The sequence below is a fragment of the Leptidea sinapis genome, chromosome 31, assembly GCF_905404315.1.
Source record: "Leptidea sinapis chromosome 31, ilLepSina1.1, whole genome shotgun sequence".
NCBI lineage: Eukaryota > Metazoa > Arthropoda > Insecta > Lepidoptera > Pieridae > Leptidea > Leptidea sinapis.
This window is the reverse complement of record NC_066295.1, coordinates 11405696-11427372: the sequence shown is the minus strand read 5'-3', so window position 1 is coordinate 11427372 and position 21677 is coordinate 11405696.

Below are 21677 nucleotides of genomic sequence, written 5' to 3'. Positions count from 1 at the left end.
ATCGTATTCTCGGTTCTCGAGGGTGCAGAGAAAGATTCTGTGATCAGCTTTCAAATCCAAGATGGCCGCCGCTCAAAAGTATGTTTTCAGCAATATGGATATCGTGTCCGAGGTTCTCGAGGGTGCAGAAAACAATTTTGGGATCATTTTTAAATCCGAGATGGCCGCCGCTCAAAAGTATGATAACTTGTCTATATAGTCTTGCACGGCGGCCATCTCGGATTTAAAAATGATCCCAAAATTATTTTGAACCCTCGAGAACCTCAGACACGATATCCATATTGCTGAAAACATTATTGTTTGCGGCAGCCCTCTTGGATTTCAAATATGATCACAGAATTGTTCTCTGCACCCTCGAGAACCTCGGATGCGATACCCATATTTTTGTGATCATAGTCTTGCACGGCGGCCATCTCGGATTTAAAAATGATTCCAAAATAATTTTTGCACCCTCGAGAACCTCAGACACGATATCCATATTGCTGAAAACATTATTGTTTGCGGCAGCCCTCTTGGATTTAAAAACTGATCACGAAATCGTGCTCAGCACCCTCGAGAACCTCTGATACGATACCCATAATCTAGTTATCATACTTTTGAGCGGCGGCCATCTCGAATTTAAAAATGATCCCAAAATTGTTTTCTGCACCCTCGAGAACCTCGGACACGATTTCCATATTGCTGAAAACATTCTTTTGAGCGGCGGCCATCTTGGATTTGAAAACTGATCACAGAATCTTTCGCTGCACCCTCGAGAACCGAGAATACGATACCCATTATCTAGTTATCATACTTTTGAGCGGCGGCCATCTCGGATTTAAAAATGATCACAAAATTGTTTTCTGCATTCTCGCGAACCTCGGATACGATACCCATAATATAGTTATCACACTTTTGAGCGGCTGCCATCTTGGATTTGAAAAATGATCACAAAATCGTTCTCTGCACCCTCGAGAATCTCGGGTACGATATCCAAATTGCTGAAATGATAATTTTGTGCGGCGGCCATCTTGGATTTGAAAAACGATCACCAAATCGTTCTCTGCACCCTCGAGAAACTTGGGTACGATATCCATATTGCTGAAATCATAATTTTGTGCGGCGGCCATCTTGGATTAGAAAAATTATCACAAAATTGTTATCAGCACCCTCAAGAACCTGGGATACGATACCCATAATGTAGTTATCATACTTTTGAGCGTCGGCAATCTTCGATTTGAAAAATGATGACAAAATCGTTCTCTGCACCCTCGAGAACCTCGGACACGATATCCATATTGCTGAATACATATTTTTGTGCGGCGGCCCTCTTGGATTTAAAAACTGATCACGAAATCGTGCTCAGCACCCTCGAGAACCTCTGATACGATACCCATAATCTAGTTATCATACTTTTGAGCGGCGGCCATCTCGGATTTAAAAATGATCCCAAAATTGTTTTCTGCACCCTCGAGAACCTCGGACACGATTTCCATATTGCTGAAAACATTCTTTTGAGCGGCGGCCATCTTGGATTTGAAAACTGATCACAGAATCTTTCGCTGCACCCTCGAGAACCGAGAATACGATACCCATTATCTAGTTATCATACTTTTGAGCGGCGGCCATCTCGGATTTAAAAATGATCACAAAATTGTTTTCTGCATTCTCGCGAACCTCGGATACGATACCCATAATATAGTTATCACACTTTTGAGCGGCTGCCATCTTGGATTTGAAAAATGATCACAAAATCGTTCTCTGCACCCTCGAGAATCTCGGGTACGATATCCAAATTGCTGAAATGATAATTTTGTGCGGCGGCCATCTTGGATTTGAAAAACGATCACCAAATCGTTCTCTGCACCCTCGAGAAACTTGGGTACGATATCCATATTGCTGAAATCATAATTTTGTGCGGCGGCCATCTTGGATTAGAAAAATGATCACAAAATTGTTATCAGCACCCTCAAGAACCTGGGATACGATACCCATAATGTAGTTATCATACTTTTGAGCGTCGGCAATCTTGGATTTGAAAAATGATCACAAAATCGTTCTCTGCACCCTCGAGAACCTCGGACACGATATCCATATTGCTGAATACATATTTTTGTGCGGCGGCCATCTTGGATTTGAAAAATGATCACAAAATTGTTCTCAGCTCCCTCGATAACCTGGGTTACGATACCCATAATGTAGTTATCATACTTTTGAGCGAAGGCCATCTTGGATTGGAAAAATGATCGCAAAATCGTTCTCAAAACCCTCGAGAACCTGGGATACGATACCCATAATGTAGTTATCATACTTTTGAGCGGCGGCCATCTTGGATTTGAAAACTGTCCATAAAATCTTTCTCTGCACCCTCGAGAACCTCGGGTACGATATCCATATTGATGAAATCATAATTTTGTGCGGCGGCCATCTTGGATTTGAAAAATTATCACAAATTTGTTCTCAGCACCCTCCAGAACCTGGGTTACGATACCCATAATGTAGTTATCATACTTTTGGGCGGCGGCCATCTTGGATTTGAAAACTGACCACAAAATCTTTCTCTGCACCCTCGAGAATCTCGGGTACGATATCCATATTGCTGAAATCATAATTTTGTGCGGCGGCCATCATGGATTTGAAAAATGATCACCAAATCGTTCTCTGCACCCTCGAGAACCTCTGATACGATACCCATAATGTAGTTAGAACCTGAGGTTCTCGAGGGTGCAGAGAACAATTTTGTGATGATTTTTCAAATCCAAGATGGCCGCCGCACAAAATTAAGATTTCAGCAATATAGATATCGTACCAGAGGTTCTCGAGGGTGCAGAGAACGATTTTGTGATCATTTTTCAAATCCAAGATGGCCGCCGCTCAAAAGTATGATAACTACATTATGGGTATAGTATCCGAGGTTCTCGAGAGTGCAGAAAACAATTTTGGGATCATTTTTATATCCGAGATGGCCGCCGCTCAAAAGTATGATAACTAGATTATGGGTATCGTATCCCAGGTTGTCGAGGGTGCTGAGAACAATTTTGTGATGATTTTTCAAATCCAAGATGGCCGCCGCACAAAATTAAGATTTCAGCAATATAAATATCGTACCCGAGGTTCTCGAGGGTGCAGAATACAATTTTGTGATCATTTTTCAAATCCAAGATGGCCGCCGCTCAAAAGTATGATAACAAGATTATGGGTATCGTATCCTAGGTTCTCGAGGGTGCAGAGAAAGATTTTGTGATCAGTTTTCAAATACAAGATGGCCGCCGCTCAAAAGTATGATAACTACATCATGGGTATCGTATTCGAGGTTCTCGAGGGTGCTGAGAACGATTTGATGATCTTTTTTCTAATTCAAGATGGCCGCCGCACAAAATTATGTTTTCACCAATGTGGTTATCGTATCAGAGGTTCTCGAGGGTGCAGAAAACAATTTTGGGATCATTTTTAAAACCGAGATGGCCGTCGCTCAAAAGTATGATAACTAGATTATGGGTATCGTATCCGAGGTTCTCGAGGGTGCTGAGAACGATTTTGTGATCATTTTTCTAATCCAAGATGGCCGCCGCTCAAGAGTATGATAACTACATTATGGGAATAGTATCCGTGGTTCTCGAGAATTTAAAAACCATTTTGGGATCATTTTTAAATCCGAGATGGCCGCCGCTCAAAAGTATGATAACTAGATTATGGGTATCGTATCCTAGGTTCTTGAGGGTGCAGAGAAAGATTTTGTGATCAGTTTTCAAATACAAGATGGCCGCCGCTCAAAAGTATGATAACTACATCATGGGTATCGTATCCGAGGTTCTCGAGGGTGCTGAGAACGATTTTGTGATCTTTTTTCTAATTCAAGATGGCCGCCGCACAAAATTATGATTTTAGCAATATGGATATCGTACCCGAGGTTCTCGAGGGTACAGAGAACGATTTGGTGATCATTTTTCAAAACCAAGATGGCCGCCGCACAAAATTATGATTTCAGCAATATGGATATCGTACCCGAGGTTCTCGAGGGTGCAGAGAACGATTTGGTGATCATTTTTCAAATCCAAGATGGCCGCCGCACAAAACTATAATTTCAGCAATATGGATATCGTATCCCAGGTTCTCGAGGGTGCTGAGAACAATTTTGTGATGATTTTTCAAATCCAAGATGGCCGCCGCACAAAATTAAGATTTCAGCAATATAGATATCGTACCCGAGGTTCTCGAGGGTGCAGAGAACGATTTTGTGATCATTTTTCAAATCCAAAATGGCCGCCGCTCAAAAGAATGATAACTACATTATGGGTATAGTATCCGAGGTTCTCGAGAGTGCAGAAAACAATTTTGGGATCATTTTTATATCCGAGATGGCCGCCGCTCAAAAGTATGATAACTAGATTATGGGTATCGTATCCGAGGTTCTCGAGGGTGCTGAGAACGATTTTGTGATCATTTTTCTAATCCAAGATGGCCGCCGCTCAAAAGTATGATAACTACATTATGGGTATAGTATCCGAGGTTCTCGAGAATGCAGAAAACAATTTTGGGATCATTTTTATATCCGAGATGGCCGCCGCTCAAAAGTATGATAACTAGATTATGGGTATCGTATCCTAGGTTCTCGAGGGTGCTGAGAACGATTTTGTGATCAGTTTTCAAATCCAAGATGGCCGCCGCACAAAATTATGTTTTCACCAATGTGGATATCGTGTCCGAGGTTCTCGAGGGTGCAGAATACAATTTTTGGAACATTTTTAAATCCGAGATGGCCGCCGTTCAAAAGTATGATAACTTGATTACGGGCATCGCCTCCTAGGTTCTCGAGGGTGCTGAGAAAGATTTTGTGATCAGTTTTCAAATACAAGATGGCCGCCGCTCAAAAGTATGATAACTACTTTATGGGTATCGTAACCCAGGTTATCGAGGGAGCTGAGAACAATTTTGAGATCACTTTTCAAATCCAAGATGGCCGCCGCACAAAAATATGTATTCAGCAATATGGATATCGTGTCCGAGCTTCTCGAGGGTGCAGAACACAATTTTGGGATAATTTTTAAATCCGAGATGGCCGCCGCTCAAAAGTATGATGACTAGATTATGGGTATCGTATCAGAGGTTCTCGAGGGTGCTGAGCACGATATTGTGATCAGTTTTGAAATCCAAGAGGGCTGCCGCAAACAATAATGTTTTCAGCAATATGGATATCGTGTCTGAGGTTCTCGAGGGTGCAAAAATTATTTTGGAATCATTTTTAAATCCAAGATGGCCGCCGTGCAAGACTATGATCACAAAAATATGGGTATCGTATCAGAGGTTCTCGAGGGTGCTGAGAACGATTTTGTGATCATTTTTGAAATCCAAGATGGCCGCCGCTCAAAAGTATGATACCTACATTATGGATATCGTATCAGAGGTTTTCGAGGGTGCTGAGAACGATTTTGTGATCAGTTTTCAAATCCAAGATGGCCGCGGCACAAAATTATGATTTTAGCAATATGGATATCGTACCCGAGGTTCTCGAGGGTGCAGAGAACGATTTGGTGATCATTTTTCAAATCCAAGATGGCCGCCGCACAAAATTATGATTTCAGCAATATGGATATCGTACCCGAGGTTTTCGAGGGTGCAGAGAACGATTTTGTGATCATTTTTCAAATCCAAGATGGCCACCGCTCAAAAGTATGATAACTACATTATGGGTATCGTATCAGAGGTTCTCGAGGGTGCTGAGAACGATTTTGTGATCATTTTTCAAATCCAAGATGGCCGCCGCACAAAATTATGATTTCTGCAATATGGATATCGTACCCGAGGTTCTCGAGGGTGCAGAGAAAGATTTTGTAGTCAGTTTTCCAATCCAAGATGGCCGTCGCTCAAAAGTATGATAACTACATTATGGGTATCGTAACCCAGGTTCTCGAGGGTGCTGAGAACAAATTTGTGATAATTTTTCAAATCCAAGATGGAAGCCGCACAAAATTATGATTTCATCAATATGGATATCGTACCCGAGGTTCTCGAGGGTGCAGAGAACGATTTTGTGATCATTTTTCAAATCCAAGATGGCCGCCGCTCAAAAGTATCATAACTACATTATGGGTATCGTATCACAGGTTCTCGAGGGTGCTGAGAACGATTTTGTGATCATTTTTCCAATCCAAGATGGCCGCCGCACAAAATTATGTTTTCACCAATGTGGATATCGTGTCCGAATTTCTCGAGGGTGCAGAAAACAATTTTGGGATCATTTTTAAATCCGAGATGGCCGCCGCTCAAAAGTATGATAACTCCATTATGGATATCGTATCAGAGGTTCTCGAGGGTGCTGAAAACGATTTTGTGATCATTTTTCAAATCCAAGATGGCCGCCGCACAAAATTATGATTTTAGCAATATGAATATCGTAACCGAGGTTCTCGAGGGTGCAGAGAACGATTTGGTGATTATTTTTCTAATCCAAGATGGCCGCCGCACAAAATTATGATTTCAGCAATATGGATATCGTACCCGAGATTCTTGAAGGTGCAGAGAAAGATTTTGTGGTCAGTTTTCAAATACAAGATGGCCGCCGCTCAAAAGTATGACAACTACATTATTGGTATCGTATCAGAGGTTCTCGAGGGTGCTGAGAACGATTTTTCGATCATTATTCAAATCCTAGATTGCCGCCGCACAAAATTATGATTTCAGCAATATGGATATCGTACCCGAGGCTCTCGAGGGTGCAGAGAAAGATTTTGTGGTCAGTTTTCAAATCCAATATGGCCGCCGCTCAAAAGTATGATAACTTCATTATGGGTATCGTGACCAAGGTTCTCGAGGGTGCTGAGAACAATTTTGTGATCATTTTTCAAATCCAAGATGGCCGCCGCACAAAATTATGATTTCAGCAATATGGATATCGTACCCGAGGCTCTCGAGGGTGCAGAGAACGATTTTGTGATCATTTTTCAAATCCAATATGGCCGCCGCACAAAATTATGATTTCATCAATATGGTTATCGTACCCGAGGTTCTCGATGGTGCAGAGAACGATTTTGTGATCATTTTTCAAATCCAAGATGGCCGCCGCTCAAAAGTATGATAACTACATTATAGGTATCGTATCAGAGGTTCTCGAGGGTGCTGAGAACGATTTTGTGATCATTTTTCCAATCCAGGATGGCCGCCGCACAAAATTATGTTTTCACCAATGTGGATATCTTGTCCGAGGTTCTCGAGGGTGAAGAAAACAATTTTGGGATCATTTTTAAATCCGAGATGGCCGCCGCTCAAAAGTATGATAACTACATTATGGATATCGTATCAGAGGTTCTCGAGGGTGCTGAGAACGATTTTGTGATCATTATTCAAATCCTAGATTGCCGCCGCACAAAATTATGATTTCAGCAATTTGGATATCGTACCCGAGATTCTCGAGGCGCAGAGAACGATTTTGTGATCATTTTTCAAATCCAAGATGGCCGCCACTCAAAAGTATGATAACTACATTATGGATATCGTATCAGAGGTTCTCGAGGGTGCTGAAAACGATTTTGTGATCATTTTTCAAATCCAAGTTGGCCGCCGCACAAAATTATGATTTTAGCAATATGAATATCGTACCCGAGGTTCTCGAGGGTGCAGAGAACGATTTGGTGATTATTTTTCAAATCCAAGATGGCCGCCGCACAAAATTATGATTTCAGCCATATGGATATCGTACCCGAGATTCTTGAAGGTGCAGAGAAAGATTTTGTGGTCAGTTTTCAAATACAAGATGGCCGCCGCTCAAAAGTATGATAACTACATTATTGGTATCGTATCAGAGGTTCTCGAGGGTGCTGAGAACGATTTTGTGATCATTATTCAAATCCTAGATTGCCGCCGCACAAAATTATGATTTCAGCAATATGGATATCGTACCCGAGGTTCTCGAGGGTGCAGAGAAAGATTTTGTGGTCAGTTTTCAAATCCAAGATGGCCGCCGCTCAAAAGTATGATAACTACATTATTGGTATCGTATCAGAGGTTCTCGAGGGTGCTGAGAACAATTTTGTGATCATTTTTCAAATCCAAGATGGCCGCCGCACAAAATTATGATTTCAGCAATATGGATATCGTACCCGAGGCTCTCGAGGGTGCAGAGAACGATTTTGTGATCATTTTTCAAATCCAAGATGGCCGCCGCACAAAATTATGATTTCATCAATATGGATATCGTACCCGAGGTTCTCGAGGGTGCAGAGAACGATTTTGTGATCATTTTTCATTTCCAAGATGGCCGCCGCACAAAATTATGATTTCAGCAATATGGATATCGTACCCGAGGTTTTCGAGGGTGCAGAGAACGATTTTGTGATCATTTTTCAAATCCAAGATGGCCACCGCTCAAAAGTATGATAACTACATTATGGGTATCGTATCAGAGGTTCTCGAGGGTGCTGAGAACGATTTTGTGATCATTTTTCCAATCCAAGATGGCCGCCGCACAAAATTATGTTTTCACCAATGTGGATATCGTACCCGAGATTCTCGAGGCGCAGAGAACGATTTTGTGATCATTTTTCAAATCCAAGATGGCCGCCGCTCAAAAGTATGATAACTACATTATGGATATCGTATCAGAGGTTCTCGAGGGTGCTGAAAACGATTTTGTGATCATTTTTCAAATCCAAGATGGCCGCCGCACAAAATTATGATTTCAGCAATATGGATATCGTACCCGAGGCTCTCGAGGGTGCAGAGAACGATTTTGTGATCATTTTTCAAAACCAAGATTGCCGCCGCACAAAATTATGATTTTAGCAATATGGATATCGTACCCGAGGTTCTCGAGGGTTCAGAGAACGATTTGGTGATCATTTTTCAAATCCAAGATGGCCGCCGCACAAAACTATAATTTCAGCAATATGGATATCGTATCCCAGGTTCTCGAGGGTGCTGAGAACAATTTTGTGATGATTTTTCAAATCCAAGATGGCCGCCGCACAAAATTAAGATTTCAGCAATATAGATATCGTACCCGAGGTTCTCGAGGGTGCAGAGAACGATTTTGTGATCATTTTTCAAATCCAAGATGGCCGCCGCTCAAAAGAAAGATAACTACATTATGGGTATAGTATCCGAGGTTCTCGAGAGTGCAGAAAACAATTTTGGGATCATTTTTATATCCGAGATGGCCGCCGCTCAAAAGTATGATAACTAGATTATGGGTATCGTATCCGAGGTTCTCGAGGGTGCTGAGAACGATTTTGTGATCATTTTTCTAATCCAAGATGGCCGCCGCTCAAAAGTATGATAACTACATTATGGGTATAGTATCCGAGGTTCTCGAGAGTGCAGAAAACAATTTTGGGATCATTTTTATATCCGAGATGGCCGCCGCTCAAAAGTATGATAACTAGATTATGGGTATCGTATCCTAGGTTCTCGAGGGTGCTGAGAACGATTTTGTGATCAGTTTTCAAATCCAAGATGGCCGCCGCACAAAATTATGTTTTCACCAATGTGGATATCGTGTCCGAGGTTCTCGAGGGTGCAGAATACAATTTTTGGAACATTTTTAAATCCGAGATGGCCGCCGTTCAAAAGTATGATAACTTGATTACGGGCATCGGCTCCTAGGTTCTCGAGGGTGCTGAGAAAGATTTTGTGATCAGTTTTCAAATACAAGATGGCCGCCGCTCAAAAGTATGATAACTACTTTATGGGTATCGTAACCCAGGTTATCGAGGGAGCTGAGAACAATTTTGAGATCATTTTTCAAATCCAAGATGGCCGCCGCACAAAAATATGTATTCAGCAATATGGATATCGTGTCCGAGCTTCTCGAGGGTGCAGAACACAATTTTGGGATCATTTTTAAATCCGAGATGGCCGCCGCTCAAAAGTATGATGACTAGATTATGGGTATCGTATCAGAGGTTCTCGAGGGTGCTGAGCACGATATTGTGATCAGTTTTGAAATCCAAGAGGGCTGCCGCAAACAATAATGTTTTCAGCAATATGGATATCGTGTCTGAGGTTCTCGAGGGTGCAAAAATTATTTTGGAATCATTTTTAAATCCAAGATGGCCGCCGTGCAAGACTATGATCACAAAAATATGGGTATCGCATCCGAGGTTCTCGAGAGTGCACAGAACGATTTTGTGATCATTTTTGAAATCCAAGATGGCCGCCGCTCAAAAGTATGATACCTACATTATGGATATCGTATCAGAGGTTTTCGAGGCTGCTGAGAACGATTTTGTGATCAGTTTTCAAATCCAAGATGGCCGCGGCACAAAATTATGATTTTAGCAATATGGATATCGTACCCGAGGTTCTCGAGGGTGCAGAGAACGATTTGGTGATCATTTTTCAAATCCAAGATGGCCGCCGCTCAAAAGTATGATAACTAGTTTATGGGTATCGTATCCTAGGTTCTCGAGGGTGCAGAGAAAGATTTTGTTATCAGTTTTCAAATACAAGATGGCCGCCGCTCAAAAGTATGATAACTACATCATGGGTATCGTATCCGAGGTTCTCGAGGGTGCTGAGAACGATTTTGTGATCTTTTTTCTAATTCAAGATGGCCGCCGCACAAAATTATGATTTTAGCAATATGGATATCGTACCCGAGGTTCTCGAGGGTACAGAGAACGATTTGGTGATCATTTTTCAAAACCAAGATGGCCGCCGCACAAAATTATGATTTTAGCAATATGGATATCGTACCCGAGGTTCTCGAGGGTTCAGAGAACGATTTGGTGATCATTTTTCAAATCCAAGATGGCCGCCGCACAAAACTATAATTTCAGCAATATGGATATCGTATCCCAGGTTCTCGAGGGTGCTGAGAACAATTTTGTGATGATTTTTCAAATCCAAGATGGCCGCCGCACAAAATTAAGATTTCAGCAATATAGATATCGTACCCGAGGTTCTCGAGGGTGCAGAGAACGATTTTGTGATCATTTTTCAAATCCAAGATGGCCGCCGCTCAAAAGTATGATAACTACATTATGGGTATAGTATCCGAGGTTCTCGAGAGTGCAGAAAACAATTTTGGGATCATTTTTATATCCGAGATGGCCGCCGCTCAAAAGTATGATAACTAGATTATGGGTATCGTATCCGAGGTTCTCGAGGGTGCTGAGAACGATTTTGTGATCATTTTTCTAATCCAAGATGGCCGCCGCTCAAAAGTATGATAACTACATTATGGGTATAGTATCCGAGGTTCTCGAGAGAGCAGAAAACAATTTTGGGATCATTTTTATATCCGAGATGGCCGCCGCTCAAAAGTATGATAACTAGATTATGGGTATCGTATCCTAGGTTCTCGAGGGTGCTGAGAACGATTTTGTGATCAGTTTTCAAATCCAAGATGGCCGCCGCACAAAATTATGTTTTCACCAATGTGGATATCGTGTCCGAGGTTCTCGAGGGTGCAGAATACAATTTTTGGAACATTTTTAAATCCGAGATGGCCGCCGTTCAAAAGTATGATAACTTGATTACGGGCATCGCCTCCTAGGTTCTCGAGGGTGCTGAGAAAGATTTTGTGATCAGTTTTCAAATACAAGATGGCCGCCGCTCAAAATTATGATAACTACTTTATGGGTATCGTAACCCAGGTTATCGAGGGAGCTGAGAACAATTTTGATATCATTTTTCAAATCCAAGATGGCCGCCGCACAAAAATATGTATTCAGCAATATGGATATCGTGTCCGAGCTTCTCGAGGGTGCAGAAAAGAATTTTGGGATCATTTTTAAATCCGAGATGGCCGCCGCTCAAAAGTATGATAACTAGATTATGGGTATCGTATCAGAGGTTCTCGAGGGTGCTGAGCACGATATTGTGATCAGTTTTGAAATCCAAGAGGGCTGCCGCAAACAATAATGTTTTCAGCAATATGGATATCGTGTCTGAGGTTCTCGAGGGTGCAAAAATTATTTTGGAATCATTTTTAAATCCAAGATGGCCGCCGTGCAAGACTATGATCACAAAAATATGGGTATCGTATCAGAGGTTCTCGAGGGTGCTGAGAACGATTTTGTGATCATTTTTGAAATCCAAGATGGCCGCCGCTCAAAAGTATGATACCTACATTATGGATATCGTATCAGAGGTTTTCGAGGGTGCTGAGAACGATTTTGTGATCAGTTTTCAAATCCAAGATGGCCGCGGCACAAAATTATGATTTTAGCAATATGGATATCGTACCCGAGGTTCTCGAGGGTGCAGAGAACGATTTGGTGATCATTTTTCAAATCCAAGATGGCCGCCGCACAAAATTATGATTTCAGCAATATGGATATCGTACCCGAGGTTTTCGAGGGTGCAGAGAACGATTTTGTGATCATTTTTCAAATCCAAGATGGCCACCGCTCAAAAGTATGATAACTACATTATGGGTATCGTATCAGAGGTTCTCGAGGGTGCTGAGAACGATTTTGTGATCATTTTTCAAATCCAAGATGGCCGCCGCACAAAATTATGATTTCTGCAATATGGATATCGTACCCGAGGTTCTCGAGGGTGCAGAGAAAGATTTTCTGGACAGTTTTAAAATACAAGATGGCCGTCGCTCAAAAGTATGATAACTACATTATGGGTATCGTAACCCAGGTTCTCGAGGGTGCTGAGAACAAATTTGTGATAATTTTTCAAATCCAAGATGGAAGCCGCACAAAATTATGATTTCATCAATATGGATATCGTACCCGAGGTTCTCGAGGGTGCAGAGAACGATTTTGTGATCATTTTTCAAATCCAAGATGGCCGCCGCTCAAAAGTATGATAACTACATTATGGGTATCGTATCACAGGTTCTCGAGGGTGCTGAGAACGATTTTGTGATCATTTTTCCAATCCAAGATGGCCGCCGCACAAAATTATGTTTTCACCAATGTGGATATCGTGTCCGAATTTCTCGAGGGTGCAGAAAACAATTTTGGGATCATTTTTAAATCCGAGATGGCCGCCGCTCAAAAGTATGATAACTCCATTATGGATATCGTATCAGAGGTTCTCGAGGGTGCTGAAAACGATTTTGTGATCATTTTTCAAATCCAAGATGGCCGCCGCACAAAATTATGATTTTAGCAATATGAATATCGTAACCGAGGTTCTCGAGGGTGCAGAGAACGATTTGGTGATTATTTTTCTAATCCAAGATGGCCGCCGCACAAAATTATGATTTCAGCAATATGGATATCGTACCCGAGATTCTTGAAGGTGCAGAGAAAGATTTTGTGGTCAGTTTTCAAATACAAGATGGCCGCCGCTCAAAAGTATGACAACTACATTATTGGTATCGTATCAGAGGTTCTCGAGGGTGCTGAGAACGATTTTTCGATCATTATTCAAATCCTAGATTGCCGCCGCACAAAATTATGATTTCAGCAATATGGATATCGTACCCGAGGCTCTCGAGGGTGCAGAGAAAGATTTTGTGGTCAGTTTTCAAATCCAATATGGCCGCCGCTCAAAAGTATGATAACTTCATTATGGGTATCGTGACCCAGGTTCTCGAGGGTGCTGAGAACAATTTTGTGATCATTTTTCAAATCCAAGATGGCCGCCGCACAAAATTATGATTTCAGCAATATGGATATCGTACCCGAGGCTCTCGAGGGTGCAGAGAACGATTTTGTGATCATTTTTCAAATCCAAGATGGCCGCCGCACAAAATTATGATTTCATCAATATGGTTATCGTACCCGAGGTTCTCGATGGTGCAGAGAACGATTTTGTGATCATTTTTCAAATCCAAGATGGCCGCCGCTCAAAAGTATGATAACTACATTATGGGTATCGTATCAGAGGTTCTCGAGGGTGCTGAGAACGATTTTGTGATCATTTTTCCAATCCAGGATGGCCGCCGCACAAAATTATGTTTTCACCAATGTGGATATCTTGTCCGAGGTTCTCGAGGGTGAAGAAAACAATTTTGGGATCATTTTTAAATCCGAGATGGCCGCCGCTCAAAAGTATGATAACTACATTATGGATATCGTATCAGAGGTTCTCGAGGGTGCTGAGAACGATTTTGTGATCATTATTCAAATCCTAGATTGCCGCCGCACAAAATTATGATTTCAGCAATTTGGATATCGTACCCGAGATTCTCGAGGCGCAGAGAACGATTTTGTGATCATTTTTCAAATCCAAGATGGCCGCCGCTCAAAAGTATGATAACTACATTATGGATATCGTATCAGAGGTTCTCGAGGGTGCTGAAAACGATTTTGTGATCATTTTTCAAATCCAAGTTGGCCGCCGCACAAAATTATGATTTTAGCAATATGAATATCGTACCCGAGGTTCTCGAGGGTGCAGAGAACGATTTGGTGATTATTTTTCAAATCCAAGATGGCCGCCGCACAAAATTATGATTTCAGCCATATGGATATCGTACCCGAGATTCTTGAAGGTGCAGAGAAAGATTTTGTGGTCAGTTTTCAAATACAAGATGGCCGCCGCTCAAAAGTATGATAACTACATTATTGGTATCGTATCAGAGGTTCTCGAGGGTGCTGAGAACGATTTTGTGATCATTATTCAAATCCTAGATTGCCGCCGCACAAAATTATGATTTCAGCAATATGGATATCGTACCCGAGGTTCTCGAGGGTGCAGAGAAAGATTTTGTGGTCAGTTTTCAAATCCAATATGGCCGCCGCTCAAAAGTATGATAACTTCATTATTGGTATCGTATCAGAGGTTCTCGAGGGTGCTGAGAACAATTTTGTGATCATTTTTCAAATCCAAGATGGCCGCCGCACAAAATTATGATTTCAGCAATATGGATATCGTACCCGAGGCTCTCGAGGGTGCAGAGAACGATTTTGTGATCATTTTTCAAATCCAAGATGGCCGCCGCACAAAATTATGATTTCATCAATATGGATATCGTACCCGAGGTTCTCGAGGGTGCAGAGAACGATTTTGTGATCATTTTTCATTTCCAAGATGGCCGCCGCACAAAATTATGATTTCAGCAATATGGATATCGTACCCGAGGTTTTCGAGGGTGCAGAGAACGATTTTGTGATCATTTTTCAAATCCAAGATGGCTGCCGCTCAAAAGTATGATAACTACATTATGGGTATCGTATCAGAGGTTCTCGAGGGTGCTGAGAACGATTTTGTGATCATTTTTCCAATCCAAGATGGCCGCCGCACAAAATTATGTTTTCACCAATGTGGATATCGTACCCGAGATTCTCGAGGCGCAGAGAACGATTTTGTGATCATTTTTCAAATCCAAGATGGCCGCCGCTCAAAAGTATGATAACTACATTATGGATATCGTATCAGAGGTTCTCGAGGGTGCTGAAAACGATTTTGTGATCATTTTTCAAATCCAAGATGGCCGCCGCACAAAATTATGATTTTAGCAATATGAATATCGTACCCGAGGTTCTCGAGGGTGCAGAGAACGATTTGGTGATTGTTTTTCAAATCCAAGATGGCCGCCGCACAAAATTATGATTTCAGCCATATGGATATCGTACCCGAGATTCTTGAAGGTGCAGAGAAAGATTTTGTGGTCAGTTTTCAAATCCAATATGGCCGCCGCTCAAAAGTATGATAACTTCATTATTGGTATCGTATCAGAGGTTCTCGAGGGTGCTGAGAACAATTTTGTGATCATTTTTCAAATCCAAGATGGCCGCCGCACAAAATTATGATTTCAGCAATATGGATATCGTACCCGAGGTTCTCGAGGGTGCAGAGAAAGATTTTGTGGTCAGTTTTCAAATCCAATATGGCCGCCGCTCAAAAGTATGATAACTTCATTATTGGTATCGTATCAGAGGTTCTCGAGGGTGCTGAGAACAATTTTGTGATCATTTTTCAAATCCAAGATGGCCGCCGCACAAAATTATGAGTTCAGCAATATGGATATCGTACCCGAGGCTCTCGAGGGTGCAGAGAACGATTTTGTGATCATTTTTCAAATCCAAGATGGCCGCCGCACAAAATTATGATTTCATCAATATGGATATCGTACCCGAGGTTCTCGAGGGTGCAGAGAACGATTTTGTGATCATTTTTCAAATCCAAGATGGCCGCCGCACAAAATTATGATTTCAGCAATATAGATATCGTACCCGAGGTTTTCGAGGGTGCAGAGAACGATTTTGTGATCATTTTTCAAATCCAAGATGGCCACCGCTCAAAAGTATGATAACTACATTATGGGTATCGTATCAGAGGTTCTCGAGGGTGCTGAGAACGATTTTGTGATCATTTTTCCAATCCAAGATGGCCGCCGCACAAAATTATGTTTTCACCAATGTGGATATCGTGTCCGAATTTCTCGAGGGTGCAGAAAACAATTTTGGGATCATTTTTAAATCCGAGATGGCCGCCGCTCAAAAGTATGATAACTACATTATGGATATCGTATCAGAGGTTCTCGAGGGTGCTGAAAACGATTTTGTGATCATTTTTCAAATCCAAGATGGCCGCCGCACAAAATTATGATTTTAGCAATATGAATATCGTAACCGAGGTTCTCGAGGGTGCAGAGAACGATTTGGTGATTATTTTTCTAATCCAAGATGGCCGCCGCACAAAATTATGATTTCAGCAATATGGATATCGTACCCGAGATTCTTGAAGGTGCAGAGAAAGATTTTGTGGTCAGTTTTCAAATACAAGATGGCCGCCGCTCAAAAGTATGACAACTACATTATTGGTATCGTATCAGAGGTTCTCGAGGGTGCTGAGAACGATTTTTCGATCATTATTCAAATCCTAGATTGCCGCCGCACAAAATTATGATTTCAGCAATATGGATATCGTACCCGAGGCTCTCGAGGGTGCAGAGAAAGATTTTGTGGTCAGTTTTCAAATCCAATATGGCCGCCGCTCAAAAGTATGATAACTTCATTATGGGTATCGTGACCCAGGTTCTCGAGGGTGCTGAGAACAATTTTGTGATCATTTTTCAAATCCAAGATGGCCGCCGCACAAAATTATGATTTCAGCAATATGGATATCGTACCCGAGGCTCTCGAGGGTGCAGAGAACGATTTTGTGATCATTTTTCAAATCCAAGATGGCCGCCGCACAAAATTATGATTTCATCAATATGGTTATCGTACCCGAGGTTCTCGATGGTGCAGAGAACGATTTTGTGATCATTTTTCAAATCCAAGATGGCCGCCGCTCAAAAGTATGATAACTACATTATGGGTATCGTATCAGAGGTTCTCGAGGGTGCTGAGAACGATTTTGTGATCATTTTTCCAATCCAGGATGGCCGCCGCACAAAATTATGTTTTCACCAATGTGGATATCGTGTACGAGGTTCTCGAGGGTGAAGAAAACAATTTTGGGATCATTTTTAAATCCGAGATGGCCGCCGCTCAAAAGTATGATAACTACATTATGGATATCGTATCAGAGGTTCTCGAGGGTGCTGAGAACGATTTTGTGATCATTATTCAAATCCTAGATTGCCGCCGCACAAAATTATGATTTCAGCAATTTGGATATCGTACCCGAGATTCTCGAGGCGCAGAGAACGATTTTGTGATCATTTTTCAAATCCAAGATGGCCGCCGCTCAAAAGTATGATAACTACATTATGGATATCGTATCAGAGGTTCTCGAGGGTGCTGAAAACGATTTTGTGATCATTTTTCAAATCCAAGATGGCCGCCGCACAAAATTATGATTTTAGCAATATGAATATCGTACCCGAGGTTCTCGAGGGTGCAGAGAACGATTTGGTGATTATTTTTCAAATCCAAGATGGCCGCCGCACAAAATTATGATTTCAGCAATTTGGATATCGTACCCGAGATTCTCGAGGCGCAGAGAACGATTTTGTGATCATTTTTCAAATCCAAGATGGCCGCCGCTCAAAAGTATGATAACTACATTATGGATATCGTATCAGAGGTTCTCGAGGGTGCTGAAAACGATTTTGTGATCATTTTTCAAATCCAAGATGGCCGCCGCACAAAATTATGATTTTAGCAATATGAATATCGTACCCGAGGTTCTCGAGGGTGCAGAGAACGATTTGGTGATTATTTTTCAAATCCAAGATGGCCGCCGCACAAAATTATGATTTCAGCAATATGGATATCGTACCCGAGATTCTTGAAGGTGCAGAGAAAGATTTTGTGGTCAGTTTTCAAATACAAGATGGCCGCCGCTCAAAAGTATGATAACTACATTATTGGTATCGTATCAGAGGTTCTCGAGGGTGCTGAGAACGATTTTGTGATCATTATTCAAATCCTAGATTGCCGCCGCACAAAATTATGATTTCAGCAATATGGATATCGTACCCGAGGTTCTCGAGGGTGCAGAGAAAGATTTTGTGGTCAGTTTTCAAATCCAATATGGCCGCCGCTCAAAAGTATGATAACTTCATTATTGGTATCGTATCAGAGGTTCTCGAGGGTGCTGAGAACAATTTTGTGATCATTTTTCAAATCCAAGATGGCCGCCGCACAAAATTATGATTTCAGCAATATGGATATTGTACCCGAGGCTCTCGAGGGTGCAGAGAACGATTTTGTGATCATTTTTCAAATCCAAGATGGCCGCCGCACAAAATTATGATTTCAGCAATATGGATATCGTACCCGAGGTTCTCGAGGGTACAGAGAACGATTTTGTGATCATTTTTCAAATCCAAGATGGCCTTCGCTCAAAAGTATGATAACTACATTATGGGTATCGTATCAGAGGTTCTCGAGGGTGCTGAGAACGATTTTGTGATCATTTTTCCAATCCAAGATGGCCGCCGCACAAAATTATGTTTTCACCAATGTGGATATCTTGTCCGAGGTTCTTGAGGGTGAAGAAAACAATTTTGGGATCATTTTTAAATCCGAGATGGCCGCCGCTCAAAAGTATGATAACTACATTATGGATATCGTATCAGAGGTTCTCGAGGGTGCTGAGAACGATTTTGTGATCATTATTCAAATCCTAGATTGCCGCCGCACAAAATTATGATTTCAGCAATATGGATATCGTACCCGAGCTTCTCGAGGGTGCAGAGAAAGATTTTGTGGTCAGTTTTCAAATCAAAGATGGCTGCCGCTCAAAAGTATGATAACTACATTATGGGTATCGTATCCGAGGTTCGCGAGAGTGCAGAAAACAATTTTGTGATCATTTTTAAATCCGAGATGGCCGCCGCTCAAAAGTATCATAACTAGATAATGGGTATCGTATTCTCGGTTCTCGAGGGTGCAGAGAAAGATTCTGTGATCAGTTTTCAAATCCAAGATGGCCGCCGCTCAAAAGTATGTTTTCAGCAATATGGAAATCGTGTCCGAGGTTCTCGAGGGTGCAGAAAACAATTTTGGGATCATTTTTAAATCCGAGATGGCCGCCGCTCAAAAGTATGATAACTTGATTATGGGTATCGCATCCGAGGTTCTCGAGGGTGCAGAGAACAATTCTGTGATCATATTTGAAATCCAAGAGGTCTGCCGCAAACAATAATGTTTTCAGCAATATGGATATCCTGTCTGAGGTTCTCGAGGGTTCAAAAATTATTTTGGGATCATTTTTAAATCCGAGATGGCCGCCGTTCAAGACTATGATCACAAAAATATGGGTATCGCATCCGAGGTTCTCGAGAGTGCACAGAACGATTTTGTGATCATTTTTGAAATCCAAGATGGCCGCCGATAAAAATTATTATAAAAACATTATGGGTATCGTATCCGAGGAACTCGAGGGTGCAGAGAACGATTTTGTGATCATTTTTCAAATCGAAGATGGCCGACGCTCAAAAGTATGATAACTACATTATGGGTATCGTATCAGAGTTTCTCGAGGGTGCTGAGAACGATTTTTTGCTCATTTTTCAAATCCAAAATGGCCGCCGCACAAAATTATGATTTCAGCAATATGGATATCATACCCGAGGTTCTCGAGAGTGCAGAGAACGATTTTGTGATCATTTTTCAAATCCATGATGGCTGCCGCACAAAATTATGATTTCAGCAATATGGATATCGTACCCGAGCTTCTCGAGGGTGCAGAGAAAGATTTTGTGGTCAGTTTTCAAATCTAAGATGACCGCCGCTCAAAAGTATGATAACTACATTATGGGTATCGTATCCGCGGTTCTCGAGGGTGCAGAGAACGATTTGGTGATCATTTTTCAAATCCAAGATGGCCGCCGCACAAAATTATGATATCAGCAATATGGATATCGAACCCGAGATTCTTGAAGGTGCAGAGAAAGATTTTGTGGTCAGTTTTCAAATCCAAGATGGCCGCCGCTCAAAAGTATGATAACTTGTCTATATAGTCTTGCACGGCGGCCATCTCGGATTTAAAAATGATCCCAAAATAATTTTTGAACCCTCGAGAACCTCAGACACGATATCCATATTGCTGAAAACATTATTGTTTGCGGCAGCCCTCTTGGATTTAAAAACTGATCACGAAATCGTGCTCAGCACCCTCGAGAACCTTTGATACGATACCCATAATCTAGTTATCATACTTTTGAGCGGCGGCCATCTCGAATTTAAAAATGATCCCAAAATTGTTTTCTGCACCCTCGAGAACCTCGGACACGATTTCCATATTGCTGAAAACATTCTTTTGAGCGGCGGCCATCTTGGATTTGAAAACTGATCACAGAATCTTTCGCTGCACCCTCGAGAACCGAGAATACGATAACCATTATCTAGTTATCATACTTTTGAGCGGCGGCCATCTCGGATTTAAAAATGATCACAAAATTGTTTTCTGCATTCTCGCGAACCTCGGATACGATACCCATAATGTAGTTATCATACTTTTGAGCGGCTGCCATCATGGATTTGAAAAATGATCACAAAATCGTTCTCTGCACCCTCGAGAATCTCGGGTACGATATCCAAATTACTGAAATGATAATTTTGTGCGGCGGCCATCTTGGATTTGAAAAACAATCACCAAATCGTTCTCTGCACCCTCGAGAAACTTGGGTACGATATCCATATTGCTGAAATCATAATTTTGTGCGGCGGCCATCTTGGATTAGAAAAATGATCACAAAATCGTTATCAGCACCCTCGAGAACCTGGGATACGATACCCATAATGTAGTTATCATACTTTTGAGCGTCGGCCATCTTCGATTTGAAAAATGATGACAAAATCGTTCTCTGCACCCTCGAGAACCTTGGACACGATATCCATATTGCTGAATACACATTTTTGTGCGGCGGCCATCTTGGATTTGAAAAATGATCACAAAATTGTTCTCAGCTCCCTCGATAACCTGGGTTACGATACACATAATGTAGTTATCATACTTTTGAGCGAAGGCCATATTGGATTGGAAAAATGATCACAAAATCGTTCTCAAAACCCTCGAGAACCTGGGATACGATACCCATAATGTAGTTATCATACTTTTGAGCGGCGGCCATCTTGGATTTGAAAACTGTCCATAAAATCTTTCTCTGTACCCTCGAGAACTTCGGGTACGATATCCATATTGATGAAATCATAATTTTGTGCGGCGGCCATCTTGGATTTGAAAAATTATCACAAATTTGTTCTCAGCACCCTCCAGAACCTGGGTTACGATAACCATAATATAGTTATCATACTTTTGGGCGGCGGCCATCTTGGATTTGAAAACTGACCACAAAATCTTTCTCTGCACCCTCGAGAATCTCGGGTACGATATCCATATTTTTGTGATCATAGTCTTGCACGGCGTCCATCTCGGATTTAAAAATGATTCCA